General features: G+C 40.2%; 1 protein-coding gene across 1 annotated transcript in view; it reads right to left on the reverse strand.

Annotated features, from left to right (window-relative positions):
• Positions 1-9,038, reverse strand: part of CCDC186 (coiled-coil domain containing 186) — a 32,386-nt gene extending 23,348 nt beyond the window's left edge. Inside the window, exon 1 of the mRNA XM_030453327.1 lies at positions 8,909-9,038. The gene's annotated coding sequence lies outside the window, so the exon portion shown is untranslated. The remainder of the gene's footprint in view (positions 1-8,908) is intronic.
• Between the last annotated feature and the right edge of the window lie 10,951 nt (positions 9,039-19,989).

Consider the following 19,989-nt stretch of genomic DNA (forward strand, 5'->3'; position numbering starts at 1 on the left):
TGTTTCCCCACACTACAGTGATACAAAGCAAGTGGAAATAAATCACTGCAAACCTGGTGATGATGCAGGTAGCAGGGAGTGAGGAACACAAGCCCAGCTCAGCCAAGCCCAGTTTACTCAAGCAAACTATAAACACCTCTCCATCTACAAACAACAGAATATAGACAAATTGTACCTTTCAAAAGGAAGATTCTGTTTTGTTTTGCTTTTAAAAAAAGCAAACAAACCACAGACACCCTTTCTCATCATAGTGTTCTTTAAAGAAGCAACAAGCAAGCATACTTATCATCATTATCATCATCTTGTGGTATTCACAACATTTAAGTTTAAATCTGCATCACTGCACGTTGTGTCCATTTGAAATAACACATTAGTGCTTGGAGAAGCAGCAAAACTGGACACACAATATTAAATGCCACAGGACACAATATTAAATGCTAATACTGCCTAGGGTTGCAACCATTTCTCATAGTGCTGTAACTGAGATGTGTTTAGCTGCTCATCTGCTGACAGCACAACCCTCTGCAGCCAGAAGCAGGGAGTGGAAAGCACTCCAACTTTTCAAGGCAGAAGCATCCCATGAGCAAAGGAAAGCAAAGATTGAAGAAATAGTATATTTTTCATTCACAACTCTAGAAGACAGATTAGAAGTAAAAAATATTTCAAGCATACCTACACAGAACCACCACACTAATTTCTCTATTCAACTTCACCAGAAAAACACTGAAAATTTAAGAACTCTGAATTTTTCTGTATTAGCAGACAGCTAAGACTTATAATTTTTACATAAAAGTGTAAACCCTTTCTCCCTCCCTCTCTTCACTTTCTCCTTTTTCTGCCCACTACTTCCTTTAAAGTGAAAGGAAATATTGCATTAAATATGGCAGATAGAGAGTGGAGGAAAAAAGGGGTATAAAAATTGTTGCTTTCCATTCATGCTTCAGCAGTAAATTCTCGTTTCAGTGGTCATTCACTGGCATGGAAAAATAAACGTTTCTCTAACAGCAAATCCACCCCTTTCTTTTGCTGGAAAGTACACTTGATTTTTACAGAAGCTGTTGACACCCTCATCCTTTGGCTGCTCTTCAAGTTACCCACCATACCAGCTGAAAATCTTCCCCCCTACTCCAGTACTAATTCCCAGCCACTACAAGGTAATTTCCAGTGAAAGCAATTCCCTGTATGTTTCCTACAGTCTGCACAGATCTAATTATAAATACAACCTTTTCCAGCTCCAGACTGCTGTTCTGTTAGCACAGGCAGGCACTGAGAGTCTGGTACATTTTAATTCAATGTTATGACATTTGAAATGGCTTGTCTTTTCAATCTTATGAAGGACAAACTTGATTCTTTTAAATCCCTCACTACAAAGGACTTTCCTAAACAGATGTGCTATTAATGCTAGCATTTAATTTCATAAAATAGATAGCTTGACCCAAACTATTAATACAGTCACAGAGGAAAAGACTTTGCTTCAGCCACTTTCAAAATACATCTGACATCTAAAGAAACGTATTTAATGACAACTATAGGAAGGATTTTCTGAGGTGTGGTTGCCTAGAGGAATTCAGTAACAAAGAAAAAAAAAAAAAGAAAGTGTGTGCCTTGTCACCTAGTAACTATCACAACGGGGCCCTCTTAAAATAAACAAATTAAAGAATTAGAGAAGTGTGTGCTGGGTTGGGCGAACAGACTGACAGTAAAGGTCCTGAGGAAAAAAAAAAAATCACTGCTCTAAGAGAAAAAAAATATATTTATATTTATAAAGCTTATGCATACTGTAGAGAAATGGACAAAATGGGAAGAAGGAACTAATGTTTCACAGGTATGTGAATATTAAAATCTCAAAAAGACCCAAAGCTGCAATATAGAGACCATGCAATTTGAAGAGTATATGGGGGACAAGGAAAGGAGTGATGAAGTGTTCCATGGGCAGGTGATCTTAAGAGTCAGATCTTAAGAGTCCTAAGTGCCATGACCAGGCCAGGTAAGCAGCTTGGTGACAGGAAAATCTGGTGAAACCAACACCCAAGGTCTCTAAAGTCCCTATCATTTAATAACCAGCTGTCCATTACAGGTACTAGGTTACTGTTCTCTGTGCCAGATTCTAACTTATTTTACAAACATCTCTCCTCCTCTGCATCTCCAACTCAGCCCAAAACCACTAATTGTATCTCTGGGTTTACACAGTGTTGGGTTGGGGTTTTTTTGCTAGCAGATCCCAAAATTGTGACAGCAAGTGAGGAAAGAACAGCTTCATTTTGAAACTGGAGGTGCCAGATAAAGACACTTAGGAATCATTCCAGTTTTATCAAAGCTGAATTTAGGAAAGTGGATGTACAGCTTGTCTGCATATTTAGAAAATTATGGGGTTTATCTCTGTATAACTCAGGTGCTAGATGAGCAGAAAACTCTATACCCTGGTTAAAGCAGCTACAAATGCAATGTTTTCATGATGACTGCTCACCTGCAAGTTTCAAGACAAAAAAACAAACACCAAAGCACCTGAAATTAAAGCTGGTCTATACAGATACCAGAAACTGTTTTCCCTGTTTTCAGTACTCTAGGCTTTCTAATAAGTTTTTCTCCAAACATCAAGTGGTCTGTTCATTGTTATATTTAAGGGTAGAAATACGTTCAACTTAATCATGCAACCTTTCAAAGCTGATCCAATAAAAACATAATAACTAAAAAAACCCAGGACACATACACACTAATAGGTAATCCTAGAACTGGGGAGGTCTGGAAGACAGACTTTTTAAAAATGACAAGCATTAGCCTGATGGCATGACAGCTGCCAAGAAAACCATTGATTTTTACTTTTTTTTCTGAATCACCCAATAGTAAATGCAGTCATATAAATTTCCATGAGGAAATGGCACACACTTCACAGTTATTTTAAAGATTCACACGTATACCTCAAGTCACACTGTAATATATTTTCCTATTCCTCCAGCCCCCAACTATCCATGTAAGGTCTCAGCAACACAACCAGGCACACACCTACAGGCACACACTGCTCTCCTGGACTCAACTACAACTGAAACTTCCATTACAGGTCTTCACACCACTCATGCCTTGACCTGAAAAGCACTGAGATCCAGAAGCTGCACTTCCTTAGCAAATGTGCAACTTGGAGAGGAGCTGGAACTTCATCTCTTTTTGCTGGGCTGGAATTTAACATTTGCTTTGCTTGGAAACTGAGGACTGTCTTTTAATTAAGTAATAATGAGCAGTGCCTTTTTTCCCTGACATGATTTATATAAATTCACATAGAAAAAGATCAGCAATGCCCTAAATCTATCCTGAGATAGTAGATTTACACTCATCCCTTGGAAATTGAGTCAATAGTAATTGTAATTTTAAAAAGCAGTAATATGACATTACAGTGTACGTGCAAGTGCATAATCAATACTTATTCCACCATTTAAACAACTCTGCCTCCTATTCAGTCATGTTAAGCACATGTGATATTAAATTCCAACCCACAGACTGATTTTTACAAGTGGTCCATTACACTCCAGCACAGTAACAACTCGGAAGCAACTCTCTATGTAAGCAGCTGCTAAAGCTCATGAAACAAAGACAAAGAGGTAACTTTAACAAAATCACATTTATCACACATCATTCACATTATTATTTTTCAATACTGTCTTGTCTCTTTCCCTAATCATAGCAGTATACACTAAAGGCTCTGGTGAAGAGATTTTTTTAATATTGCTTCTGTTTCAACACATTCATCTATGAAAGGGAATGACAAATGACTGAAGCATCATTTCAACAGCCCAGTTACAGACCCACCCCACTCTTACAGGTTCCCAAGCAACAAAAGGCAAGAGTCCAAGTGATTTAGCCAGTCTTCAATTGCAAATTCAAGTGTTAACATAAGATGAAATACAGTTCAGTGTTGCACTGGAGATGGACTTTGTTTCAAAGAGTCTATAAATGAGAATGATAATGATTTTTAGAATTTTCTTGAAAAGTCCCACACATATGAAGCAATCAATAAGCAAAGAAAGACTTAAAGAAGTTATTACCCAAAAAAGCTTCACAAATCCCATAGCATTTATTAGGAAGACCATAATTTATTTGCCTGAATGGTCTGTTCCACACAGGCCTACTCCTCTCCTGTAAACATCATACTACAAAATATTGTATTAGAAACATAATCTTAGAAGTATTTCAATGTAATAATGCATATTTTCTATTCTCTTTAAAAATTATCCTAAGTGTATCCTAAGTTTAAAGTTCATCCTAAACATCATCCAAGTAACTTTAGAATCAATGGAGCTACCATTTTGTTTCAATTCAGGTTTCATTCCCAGCCTATTACACTGGGTAAGACACGAAGCTGTCAATAGCTTACATGCTATCAAATGTACAATGACACTCCAACAAGACTGCTAAAGAAATAATTGATTTTGGAGTATGACAACAATGTTTTCATCTTATAGTTGTGTTATTGATTGTAAAACCCAAGATGCATCTCTTTAAGCACTTTCACATCTTTGCTAGACAATAATCATTATTTGAGCAAACTAAAATGCTCTTCCAAGTCAGTGCAAATCTATCATTGCACCAAAATTCTTGTTAACAGTTTTCTATAATACCACAAATAAAATGGAAGAAAAATCTTACAGTTTGTGTTAGCAGTTTGCTGTAGTGCAATCCTAATAATACTTTCACTTAAACTAGTAAGAACAGACTGGATACAACTTTCTACTTCATTTGTTGCAGATGTGTTTTTTTTTCCTAAAGCCAAATATCCTCAATTAGTCTATTGCTCACCACAGTGACTCACAAAACAAACTTTCCTGTTGTTTCCAATTAATACCCAACTTATCTGTGTTTTGTATAACATCTTTGGTAAGATCTCCACCACAAATGGCTTTCCCAGACTAAGCACTGTGTCACCAGGTAACACTGCAAAAGAGGGAAACTCAAATCATAGAGGTAATTCTGTTTTCAACTGAAGTTTATAAAGAAGTGAGGATTCATCTAAAGAAGTCCTGTTCTACATGAAAAGATACAAAAAGTAGTTCTTACTGTTCACCAGCTGTGTAGAGGGACAAATCAAAGTTTTAAACTAAACTGAAAGGGTCTGAGGTAGAAAGGTCCATTAAGCCAGGTATTTCACATATTTTAATGTAAGGACTATTTGAAATGCATTTAGTTTCATCTCCACATCAGAGCAGAAAGCCACCCAACTTTGGAACTGATGAAAAACAGTAAAAGATTAACTGGGTGGAAAAGCATCACAATACTTAAGAAAAGTCAGAAGAAGGACAGTTTAAGAGATGAAGTTCATTATTACTGTCTGTATTCCATACAAAGCAGATAAAGGGGGGCCATGAGGTCTCAAACACTGTTGGCTCTCCCATATTTACAGGTCATATATAGAGGAAACAAAAGAAACACTCCTGAGTCCCACCAATGCTAGCTCTCCCAATATTAATACACTTTTGACCAAGACAGAATACAAGGTAATGCTCTTATTCAGTTAAAAGATTACTGGAATATCACCCAGTACTACCAAGGAGCAAGATGCAACACAATGTGGTCTCACCTACACAGAAAAAACTACAGGATTTAAGGGCAGACAGGACTACTGTGACCCACAGTGCAGGTACTAAAGCTGGCAATGTACTGGGCCACAGAGCCTGCAGCCCAGACATGACCACAGCTTCCTGACTCAGCTCACACAAAGGCTTGCTTTGATGAACATGCTTGAACAGAGGGGAGTGGAACAGTGTGTATACACAGTGGGCAATCTTAGGATTTCCTTGCTTTTATCAGTTTAATACTTAATTATCTTTCTCTTTTTCAATCTCACTTCATATGAACACAGACTGCACAGCCCCATGGTGGTGCCAAGGTGCAAAGCTCAGCACCTGAATCATTTCTTTTAACATTGTCAAGCACTATAAAAGACAAGTTTTACTCCAAGTTTATCTTTGCTTTCCTCTGCTTGTCACAAGTTGGATAGTTAACACTGTATGAAATCCACCAAGACATCACTAGTTTTTCAATTGATCTCATCTAAGTGGTTAATATTAAGGTCATATTAACTGCATGTATGGAGCCAAGTAACAACACAACTCCAAAATAAAGTTCATCATTTAACATTTAACAAGTGGGATGGGGTTTGTTCCCATCACAAGACAAGTCATGGGGTACATCTTGAGAGTGGTATTTTTTTTTCATGCCAGTCCCAAGGTTGAAAGCTCATGTATCAGGGGAAAACATTATACTAGCAACAGCATTCTTTTCTTGTGGACTTCAAGTGAGAGTTAGATACTTCAAGGGTTACACAGACTTGTAATCTTGTGTTAGTACAGTGCCTTCAGCACAGAACAATTCTTACTCTTTTAAGTGAAGACAGTCTGTTCTGCAGCAACCCATGCAGTGGCAGCAACAGTGCTACTGTAACCTTTCAGGATTTTAGCATCACGCCTTTAGCTCTGCTTATGACAAGGCGAGTACCAGCTGGTTAGTCATAGTTACTCTGTTTGTGTTCATGTTCTGACACTGAGAACATCACCTGTGCAAAGAAGAATCCTCTAAGGGAGAGAAAAGAAACCAAGGTTATGCTGGAGTTCACAACCTGAACAAAGCATATATTCTATAATTTCCACCTTTACCTGAGTCATAACTCTGGTTCACACTACGGAAGTTGGAGCACTGGCAGACCTTCTTACAGGGCTGTAGTGTCATGGTATTGCCAAGATATGTTTCTTAGCACATTTGGCACTGAAGATGCCAGCATTTTCAAATCCTGCTTCCAGAATATGTAACAGGTATGTAAAATTCCAACCTGGCATTACTGTCTGCATGAGCACTGCACACTGAACACCATTCATGAGGATGGTGAGGCTCTACTGTTCCCAAACCTGATTTACCTTCAGAGTTTCTCCAGTATTCCAGGAAACAAACAAGCAAAACACTTCAGTCCTTTAAGGATCTGAATGAGTCTGTAAGCTCTACAGAAGACTGACTTCTAGCAATTTATACGTGAGACAGTATTACATACAATATTATCACATTTAAAAATAAGCACTATTCCACATACTTCTTGAAATGAGGGTTGTGATTTTCTTCTCTGTTCTGACACTGATTTGCTTCTGATGAGGTTTATTTTTCACCCTCAATTTGAGGCAGGCTTGGTCTATGACTTGATGATAAAAATTATCCATAAGGCTTTTCAAATATTGTCTTTGGCAACAGGAAAATAAATTCAGAACAAGCCAACCCAGAACAAAGTAAGGGATATTGCCTACTGGAGCTTACTCGTTAACAGAAGTTGCAGACAAATTTAACATATTTCTGCTACCTAGTAACACTAGTAAATCCAGCAGAGCACTTGCTTTTTCCACAGCTCTTTAAAAAGCCAGATTCAAGAAACTAAACACTCGGTAGGGATAAGCAACACAGCTGCTAATTAGGATGAAACAATCCACTCCATTTGGTTCCTCAGTCCTTTTCTCAACACTTTGAAATAGGGCACCTCATAATGCCAACAAGTAATGTCAACAACCCTAAATCAAGTCTTATAAAGCAACAGAAAATACTATTTTTAAAGAAAAGTCCAGAATGGATGATTAAAGAATTTCAGGAGGGGAAAAAAAGAGGATTCAAGGGCAATACAGAACAAGTTTACTTTTTTTTTTTTTTTTATGGATGACATTTCAAACTGAAAGGCTCTTTAACCATCTTCAGACTTTCACCTTTGCATACTTTAAAGCCCACCCATTTTCTCCTAAAGTCAATGGACAACATAAGCATTCAAAGCAGCCAGAGACTACACTTCCTTGTCAGTTTCCTTATACAACAAACCATACCTGGACACTGGTCACAGGCTATTCTTCCCGCAACATCTGAACTTAAAAAAAAAAAACCACAAAATTAAAAGAAGAGAAAACAAACCAACAATGAAGCTAGACTACTATGTTTCTAATCTTACACCCAGATTCCAATTCCTCAAGAGATCTGGTCTGCACAGAGTCCCACTGTAAGTATACACGTATCAGACTCACCTGTGCAGACTATTTTCCAGGACAAGAGCCAAAATCTGCAAACCTACATAGCAATCACCTTGCTGAAGTTGCAGCAAAGCTTCCTGCTTTCAAACCTCCAAGGGCGAGCAGCTTTTGCAAATGCCATCTGCAAAACAGCAAGGACGCCTGCTCCACCGCAACACTGCTGCTGGCTCTAAAAAAATAACCTTCAAAGTGGCGTTAGCAGTTGCTGGGTTTCGTTACCTAATTATTTAACTAGAGAGCAAAAATCAAATCAAATCAACACACAGCCAACGAAACGGGACTACCTAATTAATAACGTGGAGAAGAAAGCTGTCAAGAACAAAGAGACTTGGAGAAGGCACAGGATGCCTGTTCGGGAGGTCCTGACTCAGGGACCTCACCCCCTCCCCGGGACCTCACCCTCTCCCCGGGATCTCACCCCCCGTCACCTCACGGCACTTCGCCCCTTTCCTCCCCACGGAGGGAGCCCGAGCCTCACCCCCAGACCCGGCGCGAAGCTGCCAGCCCCGTGCTCCCTCCTGCACCCGCTCCTCCCCTCGCTGCAGCCACCGCGCCGTCAGGGCACCCGGGTCAAGCCCCGCTCCGCCCTCGCGGCTACGCTCATCGGGAGTTTATCGCCCCCTGACTCTGCCAACACCGCGGGAAGCTGCCGGAGAGGCTGACTAGAACTGCCGCCCCCTCACCGAGCTCGCCGGGGAACGCCGAGCCGGCCCGCCCCGCTCCGGCCCCCTCGGCCGCCAATACTCCCGCGCCGCCCCCTCACAGAACCCGGCAGCGCCTGCGGGGCTGAGGGGCTCCGGCAGCGGACACGCACCCACCCACCTTCCCGCCCGCCCTTCCCCGCAGTCCGTCCCGGCGCGGCCCCTCACCCGCTCGCTACGAGGTTGGCAGGGAAGGCGGCGGCGGCAGCTCCCCCATGGCTGCGGTGCTCCCCGCCGGCCGCGACCGCCCCGCCGAGCTGACACATCAACAAAGATGGCGGCGGCGGCGGGCGGTGCTCCGGGCCGGCAGCCGGGGGAGTGGCGGGGCAGAGGACTGCCCGCTGCGGGAGGGGCCCAGCAGAGCAGGGACGGGTTCAGCGTCTCCCGCAGGAGCGGGGAAGGGGGGGTTGAAGTGTAGCAGAGCTGATCCCGAGTGCCGGCAGGCGCACGGCAGTGCTGCGGTTCCGAGCGGGCCGTGAGGCGAATGGGCACTCAGGTCCGCTCCCTGGGCAAACAGTTTTTCTCCGGCCCTTTCTGCACCCCCGCCATGTTCGCGGTGAGGGCCGGCAGAACCGATACCTCCATCCTTGGGGGTACCCTGGGGTGCCCGAGCACCCTGTGGAAAGGGGCCTCAAGGAAAGCTGGGGAGGGGCTTTTTACGAGGGCATGAAGCGATAGGACACGGGGGAAGGGCTTTAAACTCAGAGGGTAGATTTAGACTAAATATTGGGAGGAAATCCTTCACCAAGGGGTGGTGAGACACCTGCAGAGGTTGCTCAGAGAGACTGTGGATGCCTCATGCCCAGAAGTGTTCAAGGAAGGGCTGGATGAGTCTTGGAGCAACCCAGTTCAGTGGAAGGTGCCCCTGCCCATGGCAAGGGGGTGGCAGGAGGTGATCTTTAAGGTCCCTTCTCAACCCAAACCTTCCTGTGGTGCTCACTGCCTTCTCTCCCTCCTGCTGCCACTACAGTCCCGCAATCACTGCTGAAAGTGGCTGAAGGGAACACGATGAGATATTAGATGGAGGTGCTGACAGCTCCAGGAGCTGAAGCTGATGAATTTCACACATTAAGTAATTTAGAGCTTGCATATAAATATTAATGCAATCAGTAGTTGGGTCTTTTTTTTTTTTTTTTTTTTTTTTTTTTTCTCTCTTATTTAAGCCCACGTCACACCCATTCTGGGCAAGGGATCTGGTGGCAGGCATCTTGTGGTGCTACGCAATACTACAGACCTGAGAAGCTGCCAAGCAAGAAGACATCTTCAACACTTTTTTGGAGAGATGGTCACAAAGATACCTCCTGTTTTCACAAGATCAGGGCACAAGTAATGACTAATAGACTCTCTTCTTTCCTAATTAAAGAGCATCTCATTTACCAGAACCAACACCTACATATGTCAAAAGCCTCTGCACCCACATGCCATGTAAGAACAAATTTCAGAGTCCAGCTTCAGCTGGTGTCTGCTGGTGCTTCATTCCTTAGTCTGAGAGGATTAAAAACCATGAGAATATTTGCTGGACATTAAAAATCTAGAATACACTTCAGTGTTGGGAGCATCAATTTCTCCATGGAACACAAAGTTTTTTTGGAATCTACATAAATGTCTTCTTATTTTCTACAATAAAAAAAAAAATATATATATATATATTGGAAAAAAAATGCCTTAGCAGACAAGCTGTTAAGTACAGCAGATCATCTGTAAGTAATGACACCTTTCTTTCACAAAGTGTACAAACAAAGCAAATTGAAAAGCAATTAAAATCACTGAATAATTTGGGCTGGGACCCAGAGTTTATCTACTCGTGGCAGGGATAACTTTGATGTTAGATCAGATTGCTCCTTATTTTGGCTTATTTACTTTTACAAACATATAAAAGTATACACATATCTGTATGTATTATGTGTATAAAACCCTGAGATAATTTCTTCAGTTCATACCTTGGATTACTTTGAAAACAGAATAGAATGTGCTGCATTACAAACTTACAAACATTATCTGGGAGCATTATTTCAGACCATGGTGGTTTTCTCCTTGTTCTTTCCAAGTAATTGGGATGTCAAAAAATCACAAATGCCAATTTTTGGGTTCCTAGAATATGCTCCCTTGAAATCTTTCAACAGATCCTTTAAAGAGATCCACTGGGTTCTACCACAGGTTGTGAAGAGAACGTGTGGCCTCAGTTTTAACATCCAAATAATTCTTTGAAAGCAAAAATCTAGCCATTGCTGTGCTCATAACATGCTGTGCATTTCATATTGCTAAAAATACATTTAAAAAATCAGGTGTGGAAGAGAGATAAGAAAAAAATGTTCACTTTCAGAAAGCAGTGCCATGCTACATTCACTTGCTAATTACCATGCAGCCCAAGTCTAAGCTTTGCTTTCAGAAATGCTGCTTTGCCACTCCTACTCCTGTTCCACATCTGAGTGGCAAAGTTCACCAAGCCTAGCTGCTCTGTAACACAGTCACTTCAGTGCCCAAATGCTTCTTATTTGGTCTTCTTTTCCATTTATTTAAAGGTAACTGCAGAGACACTAGAATACTCTGACCCTAGCCCTATAATTTATGCTTCTGCTGTGCTGTACACTTTGTCTGCAATCCCCCTGATGTTAACCATGCATGGTTTGGTGCATCCCACCAGGCTGGGCAGAATTTCATCTGACTTCTACCTTCTATTTTGGACATTTATTTTCAGCAGGATTGAAATCAGGTTAAGAAAATTGAGTCTGATTAGCAGATTTCTTCCTTGAAGGCAGGCAAAAAGGATTTTTTTTATACTCAGCTGGACTCCCCATGGCTCTAGTCCTTGCACTGGTGCTCAGACAGTTCTGACTCATAGTAGCTGTGCTTAGGCCAAATTTTCATTTAAACAGTATTTTATCCCCAGGACACAGCCACAGATACTTAGAGAATTATAATAATAGAACACAGAGAGAGCCCCCTTCCCCAAACTGCATTCAGATTAAATAAGAATGATTGAATCCCTTTAACTCTTTGTTAGCCAGCCACACAACTCATTTGGCTTGTACAAATGCTGAGGAAAACAATTTCTGAGTGAGAGAGCTTGCCATCTGAAATACAGTCATAAGCAACACCCTCCTCTTCTGCTGCAGATACAAGCTCTGCATTGCAGAGGCAGAAGCAGAATTTGGCCCACGTTTTCAAGAGGTTGTAGTTCTGGCTTTTGGCTCATACTTTGTTGTCTAAGAAAAAGAAAAAGGAAGTATTCCTGCAATTGCTCAGTCCATGTTTGGACTGCTCCAGGTGATGTTTGTTGATTACATACAGCATTTTTATAGCTTTGCCCACTGGAGGGGCTTCTAATCCTCTGCGTTCTCCTTCAACTAAAAAAGTGACATCAATGCCACTTAAAGGAGAACAAGGTGGCTGAAACAGCAGATGTGCTGTGATCCTCTTCCTCCTCTGGCACTGCTGGTGCTGGAGATTCATGGCTGGCATTTCCAGGAGAAGCTGGGAGCAGCATCCAGGTTGCCTGTTCCCCATCCTCTGCATCCATCAGCAAGCTGGTCTGTTGTAATGTAATCACAGAGGACTGATTTGATTCCAGCATTAGAACCACAGCAAGATGGTTGTTTTCTTCATTAGGAATCGTTTTCTTCATTAGGAATCACTTTCACTGTCTATTCTATTCTAAGCAGGCATGGTTTTCCAGGGCTCTTCAGGGAGCATCATCCACAAAACTCATGTCTTGGGTAGGGACAGCAGAGCTGCTGAAGCTGCAGTCCCAGTGCTAAGGCCCTGCCAGCACTGCCACATCTAATCTGTGCATGGTATAGTTAAATCCTACGTGTGACTGTGATTCTACAAGTGCTCTGAGTAAGTTATACCTGGAAAAACTTATTTTCATTGTATGCCTTTTGACTGTCCTTTGTTCTGCATGTAGCACAGTGGTGTCCCAGTTAGCTCCTAGGCTAACAATTCTACAAATTAGAGCTAATGACACGCTGGTACAGTTATTACAGAACCTCCATGTAGGCAAGCCCAAAGCTCTTGCTCAAATTGCAGACACACTGCATGAACCTCCTGCAGCTCCTCTGATGTTGCTCCTGTCAGCCTCCATGCTAGCAGCACTCTCCCCACTTACCTCTGACATTCCTTCCCATTTATAATTTTCCATGGCTGCAGCCAGCCCTGTTATTTTTCCTTTTTAGAATTAATTTTACTGCTGTCATTTCCTGCCATTCCTTGTTGCAGTGTCCTGAGGCATGGAAAGTCCCAAATGACTGATATTTAAAAAACAAAACCAATGAAAACAACAGTTGCTCTGGCTCTTCTTGCTATTCTTTGCAACTTCAAACTGCAAGAAAACTTTGTGCCAGTTCAAGATCCTAATAAAATTGTTTCCAGTGGAATATTTGATTTTCCTTTTCACTGCACCCTGTCAATACACTTCCAGTGCACAGGATAGTGTTAATTAGTATAATTTCAAAAGACTTCATACTGGCAGCATTGATTTGATCCAGCAGACCTTGGGCTCAACAGCTAAATGTACAAGACGTGGATATTTTAATTTTTTTGAGTGGTTTGAATGACAGCAGCATTTCTTAGTGCCTCACTAGCAGCAGAATTTCTTAGGCAAGAGGATTACTGGGACTCTTGAAGACAGAGGAACAAGGTGCCTGGAGGTAAAGGAGGCATAATAATTGCTTTGTCTCCCTGCAACCTCCCCTCTGCAACCGTGCCCACTCTGATATGCAATGCTGGGCAATTTGGCAGATGGATTTCCTGAAATCCTTCTTAATCCTACCTAATTTTGCCTCCTGCTTTCAGATCAGCCTCCAACGCAGTCGGATTCTACTCAGATTGCACCTGAGGGCTCATTGGAGTCAGGATGAGTCTTTCCTGTGACTTCAGTAAGTAATATCTAAACCATCTAGAGAAAACTCAGCAAAGCTTTGATGTGTGGGAACAATAGTTTGGCAGACAGGATCCTAGGCAAAAACACAGAAGATTTAAACTGAAATGCCATCACAGCCAGACTCCAAATGACTTTAAGGAAAAATAGCTGTGCTTCATTTTTTTTCTCTGTCAACAGAGATAATTATTCTCTGCTCCAAAGAACTTGTAATAATAAAATCCATCACTGATTTTATGCACTTTAATAATAAGTACAACAGCATAGGTATAAATAGAGCAGATTTATTTATTTTTGGTGAAAGTTTAATTACACCACACTAGGAACATGAGAGCATGTCTAAGTAGTAACAGGATGAAGTATGTTTTCCAGTGTAGATAGAGACACAAGGATAGGAAATGGAAGTTAACAGAACAAAAGTGGAAAACACCTTGCATAGAAAAGAGGAGAAAGGAGAAATTAAAGCAGGGAATAGATTGGAAATAGGAGAAGAAGTGATGTATTTTCTAAGCAGCCTGGGGAAAAATTCAAGTATTTTAAAATACAAATGCATTGATTTAATGTATGAAATTTCAGCAATCTTGCATAGATCTTCTAGCCAACTTCTGAATTTGTGAGAAACAAGGCTGTCTAACTGGTATCCTGAGAGATTTTTCATTTTATTGGAGAAATTACAGAAAGCAGCTCCACTCCTTTCCTGGTGCTGAACTGTGATAACTTAACCTAAGATGCAGATATGCCTGCTCCCATGCAGCACTGACCTGCCGAGTCAGGAGAGGCCCAGGGTAGCTCCCTGTGTACACTCAGACTTGTGAGGATAACCTGTATTTTTTCTGACATTAAGAGGAGTGTTACTTATTGCTTTCTGTGGCTTGTATTGTGTAACACTTAATTATTCTTCTATTTTTGTGTCACTAAGAGTAGTACAGCACATGGATCCCCAAGGAACACATGTGACTATTAGCACAGCCATGGATGTCTCACTGTCCCCCATGACATTTTGCTGAAAGCAGAATGAAGAAATCAGAGGTGCTTTTGAATAATAAAATAAAAGCAGTCTCTTGCAACATGATGGGTGTAATACATTGTGTGACAAATATATAATGTAGCAAGAGAGTATTTTCATATTTAGAATAATTATGTTGCATGCTAATATTGGGAAAGCAGGTCCCAAAATTCATTTTGACAGAGCCCAGGACAGTGGTTTCCTCTCAGGCAAGGACTCTGCCCTTTCAGAAGCTGGTTGCTGTCTCAGAGCTTCTGGCCTTGGCCCACGGTTGCACCCCCAGGTATCAGGGACCAGTGGGTACAGTCTGTGCTCCAGTGGATGGGTTTAGCTCAGCTTTTTGAAGGAATTTAGAAAGGAGGCTTTATTCTGGTGACAAGACTTCTGATAGTTCATCCTGATTCACTTTTGCTGGGTGTACTTGTGACTGTCCTAGTAAAACTGACTGGCTGACAGTGAGGGACCTCTCTATCAAGACGTTATACAATAAAAAAAAAACAACAAAACAACCAACCAACCAACCAAAAAAAAAAAAACAAAAACAATTAGAAGCAAATTTATTTTGAAATAACAGAAGATTTTATTATTCCTGGTTCATCTGAATTTCACACAAGTTCTGGGGAAGGAAGAGAGCTCCTATTGCATGTTTAACAATCTCCAATTTTGCTATTGTAATGTGAGATGTTATGGAAAATATTCTAGCAAGACCTTCATTGCAAGTGAAAAATTAATTTGGAGGTTGTAACAATCATCTTGGTCATCATGCATAGCCTGCAGTATGTTGATCCAAATGGAACAGAGGTTTTTTCTAATGATACATGTAAGTTTATTTTTCTAATGTTTTCAGGATGTTGCAGACAGAGCTGGTATGCGTTAGGCAGGTTACACTAAATATTCAGACTTTTTAAAAAAATGGGTGCCTGCAATTAAAGCAGTAGCTGTATTTCATTGGGTGGTGTTAAGATTACAAAGAAGGAGGTAGAATTCAATTCCTCTTATTTATGAGAGCATCACAAGCAGGAAACACAGCTGAGTTGCTCTGTAAAACAGGTGTGAAAGGAAGAGATGAATGTGTCAAACTTCAGTGCTTGTTTTTCGTTGTCTGTTCAGTAAATCTCTGTGATAACATTTAATGCAAAAGACCTAAGACTTCTTATTGAAAGTCAGCAAAAGCACTTTTTTCATGCTTCCTGAAATGAAAAAAAAATGCTCTCTTCATTTGTACTACATGGAGCTACAGCTGGACAACTCCAGTTTAAATACAGCTTACAGCTCTTTTAAATAGGGTAAGAAACTTCTGTGGGTTCCCTTAAGACAAAAGAGCATGTCAAGTAAATAACACTTTTAGATCTCTACATTCTAGAGATCAAAAAAGCTATGGAAGTACAGGTGCTTTTATTTTGGAAGATGCCTACAATGCTTTATTAGATTGCATTTGAAGCTTTGTTAGGCATCTATAGCTGTGTGCCACCTCAGTTCTCAGTAAAATTGAGTAAAACCTCAGTAAAATTTTACTGCAGTAAAATTCCTTTATTTTCATAAAGATGAACACATGCAAATGGAGACAGGGGTAGTAAGTGAGGAAAATCATTTCTGTGAAGGTGAACAACACTGGTTTTGTTCCCTGCTAATTACAGTTAATTACTGCTAGGTTCAGCACAAAAAACCACAATGGGTGAAATGCATTTACTGAAATGAGCACTGGTCCTCTATTAATTCAATGACTCTACAAACTTCAGCATTCTCTGGATTACCTTGTTTATTTTTCTGCTTTAATAGAGGCATGCAAATGTGGGGTCATTCTGTTCCTTCTATCTTGTGCCTTTTTAACGCTTAAAAAATCACAGTATCATCTTCTAGGTCCATTAAGGATTTTACCAGCTTTTGTTATATTTCATACATGCTCACTAAACAAGCATCCCAAAGAGAGGGCAACCACTGGATATTGTTGTATCTAGCTGGAGAACTCTAAGCATGTTTATATTTTTAACTTAGCAGGACTCAGTGGATAGAGACAAGCAGAGCAACCATGCCTTCTGAGGAGTCTGAATTCGAATTTCCAGTTGAGCTGAGAGGGTGCCTTTGATCCTTTGATCCTGGAACCAGATGGATATAGAGGTGTTCCTGTTATCATTATTTGGAAGGTTATTTTCTTTACTTTTTTTTTTTTTTTTTCATCTGCAGAGCAAGACCTATATCATGCTAAAAGGATATTATTATTTTCATTGATAGTCAGCACACAAACTGAAGGAAGTGATGGTTGATCCTCTCAGCTTGCTAAAATTCCTTGTTTTCACATCACAATGTATAAATAGATGGTTCACCTGTCTTATATAGATTCAGGGTTGTGCTGGGAATATCTCACATGTGGACACTCTCACTGGTAATCAGTCTGTTGGATTATTTATTACAAAAAATTTGAGGACATGAATGAACAGTTTTCCCTGTGAAAATTAATTTCCCTCCTCTATGTCTCTTCTCTTTTCTCTTTTAAGAACACAAAGAACAAAAGAATTTTCGAGTAAAGTAACTCTTAAACAGTAGATGTCATGGTATGTGTGCTGTACAGTCCTGGAGGAGTCTGATGTCAGATTTGAAGCAGCAGTGGTAAGTTTATTTGGCTTTTTAACTTCTGTAAGTTTCTTTGCTTCCTGATTTTCCATTTACTTTATTTCTAATGCATTACTGTTTCAAGTGATCTTATAGCATTGAAGGTTACTTCTGAGTTTTTGTATCTAAGAGTACAAGTCCAATGATGAAGCCTACAATACCAGGTTTTCAGGTGAGGCAATCATTCATTCTTGTATTTCCTTGACCAGTGTAAACAACAACTTTCATTTTTGCTTTCAAAAAAGGAAAACCACCAACTTTAAAGTGTTTACATATCTCTGTTACAAAGGATTGGTAGCCTAGCTGCATCTTGAGGGCGAATAAAATGAGAGTCCAGGAGAGAAAATAATAGGTTGTGCCCTGCAAAATGTATGGAGCTTCAAGAGGAAAGAAATTTAAATTGAAATTCATTTGCATTTCAGTCCCAGGGGCATGCAACTCATGGCAGAGCAAGAGTGCACCTGCACCTGTTCAGACCCACTTCTGCTTTGTGGGTGCCTGGTTGTTCTTTTTGCTGTTGTTTTATGTGAGCAGGGGGTGATAACACTGTGACAAGGGATCATTCAGCCTTGTTAACCTCACAAGTTCCCTCGGCTTAGTAAGCTGTTAGTTTAAGTTCAAAGTATTTTTTTACAGTGGGAGAACTTAATGTATTGTCTTGGTCTTTCAGAAGAGGGGATATTCTGATGATACATTGGCTCAATATTTAAAAAAAACCCAAACAAATGTGAATTGTTACAGGATAATAATAGCAATAATTACAATAATAATAATAGCAATAATTATTTGTTGCTAAATACCAATAAAAATAGCAAATAAAAATAGCAGTAATAATATAATTCTTATTATTATGTTTATGAGTCTTCATGATAATTGAGGAAAAAGGAGTGGGTTTTCTCTTGTGAATGTGGTTATGTTATGAGAGGGAATATATGTTGGAAAACAAAGGTCAGGAGCTAGAAATACAGTGTGTCTACATCCTTAAGACAGTATTGTAGTAAAAATCTTCTCTGTAATTTGAGCAAAATTCTGAAAGCAACATTTACATCTTTAGGTATACAGCAGTCAGAAATTATTTCCTCGTTCTGAGGCCTTGCTTCTTGTCAAGTGGCCTTTTGTATATACTAGAGTATTTAAAAATTCCTGGAAAACTGTATCAATTCTTATTTTTGGATAAGCTGTGTTTATAAGGTGGTAATTCACATGTGATTCTTCTTGTCCCAGTATTTTCAGGTGATGGCCATTGGTAGAGATGTCTTGTTCTAAAAGCTTCTCAGTCTGGTACTAATCACTGATTCCTACTTAAAGCTGCTTTTTCAGACAATTGCATGCTCACTTGCAGGTAACAAACTCAAACCCAGGAAATTTTCATATATTCACAATCAGATATAGCATTGCATTTAAGATTTAACTGATATCATAAAGGAATTCTGTATAGAACAAATGTGACTTTTTTTTTTCCCAGGCATAATGAAGGCTGAGCTGTCTCCATTATTACTTTACAAATTGAAAAAAATATGATTGAATAAATATATCACAATTACTGGGAAAGGGATTAATGGTAATGTGAATTCTGTGACAGTGGAGAAGCTGTAAAAATGGTTGTCCTGCATGTAGCTGACAAACTGGTAATGGAAGGTTTAGTTAAATCCTGCAGTGCTGAAAACACACTCTAATCTCTCCCTACCCTAATATCTTAAATTTACCTGGTAGGGAAGGGCTGAAAGTACAGTAACAGTGATCCTCTCAATGTTACAGGATTACAGGTGCTTAACAGCCCTGTTGTGGTAAGACTATCATGTGAAACAGAAATGTTCTCTCCCAAGCATGAGCATCCTGTTGAGCCAGTGTATTTAAGCCAGCTTTCTTCCTTGGCTTTTATTTTAGGAGCTGCTTTTTGGGGGTGGGTGTGTGATGGGGTGGAATCTGGCTCAATTACATATCCTTTCACTCCAAGCCAAGCCTTTGCAGAAGAGAGAGTGAATAAACACTGAGCAGGGTCCACCACTTAGAAAATGTAGCTATTTATAACTCAAAAATACATGAAGTTAACACTTTTCAAAGAGTAAGAATTTGTAGGTCTTTTCAGCTCCTACAGTTGCCCATCTTCAGTGGTGGAAAAAAAACCCCAACCAACCAACCAAAACCAACAAACAATCAAAAAAACAAAAAACAAAAAACCAAAACAAAAAACAAACAAAAAAACCAAAAAAACCAAAACCCCAAAAACAAAACCAAAACCCAAAAAACCACAACCAAACATAAAAAAAACCCCTCCACAACCAAAGAAACAAAAAACAACCAAAGAAATTGAAACCTTCTTAAACTGACCTCCCTAAATAATTCCTCCAGGTATAGTAGCAGAGAATTTGGTATCATTACTTACAGGGGGAGAACAGCTTCCTGTTGAAAAACAAGCATTAGAGAAAACATTCTCAACACATTTTTACTCCTCAGTGAAGCAACTTTATGACTGTTGGCAATGCAGAGTAATCTGCAGCCTGTGGTTTTCCTTTATTTATGTTCTGTGTTGCTGCCAGGCCCCTTCCAGCTGGGTTCCAGGAGCAGTGAGTGCTCCAGGGGTGCTGACATTTTCAGCTGGGCTTTGTCTATTGGACAAGTGTGATCCCAAAATGGAACCTAGAGCAACGTAGATGTTGTTGGATTCAGGTTTGTTTGGGCTTTTTTACCAGAATCCTGGTTGTAAATGGGAAAATGTGATATGTGAGGAGAGGCTGTCATAGCTGATGATAT

The sequence above is a fragment of the Calypte anna genome, chromosome 6 (assembly GCF_003957555.1).
Source record: "Calypte anna isolate BGI_N300 chromosome 6, bCalAnn1_v1.p, whole genome shotgun sequence".
In the NCBI taxonomy this organism is placed as follows: Eukaryota; Metazoa; Chordata; class Aves; order Apodiformes; family Trochilidae; genus Calypte; species Calypte anna.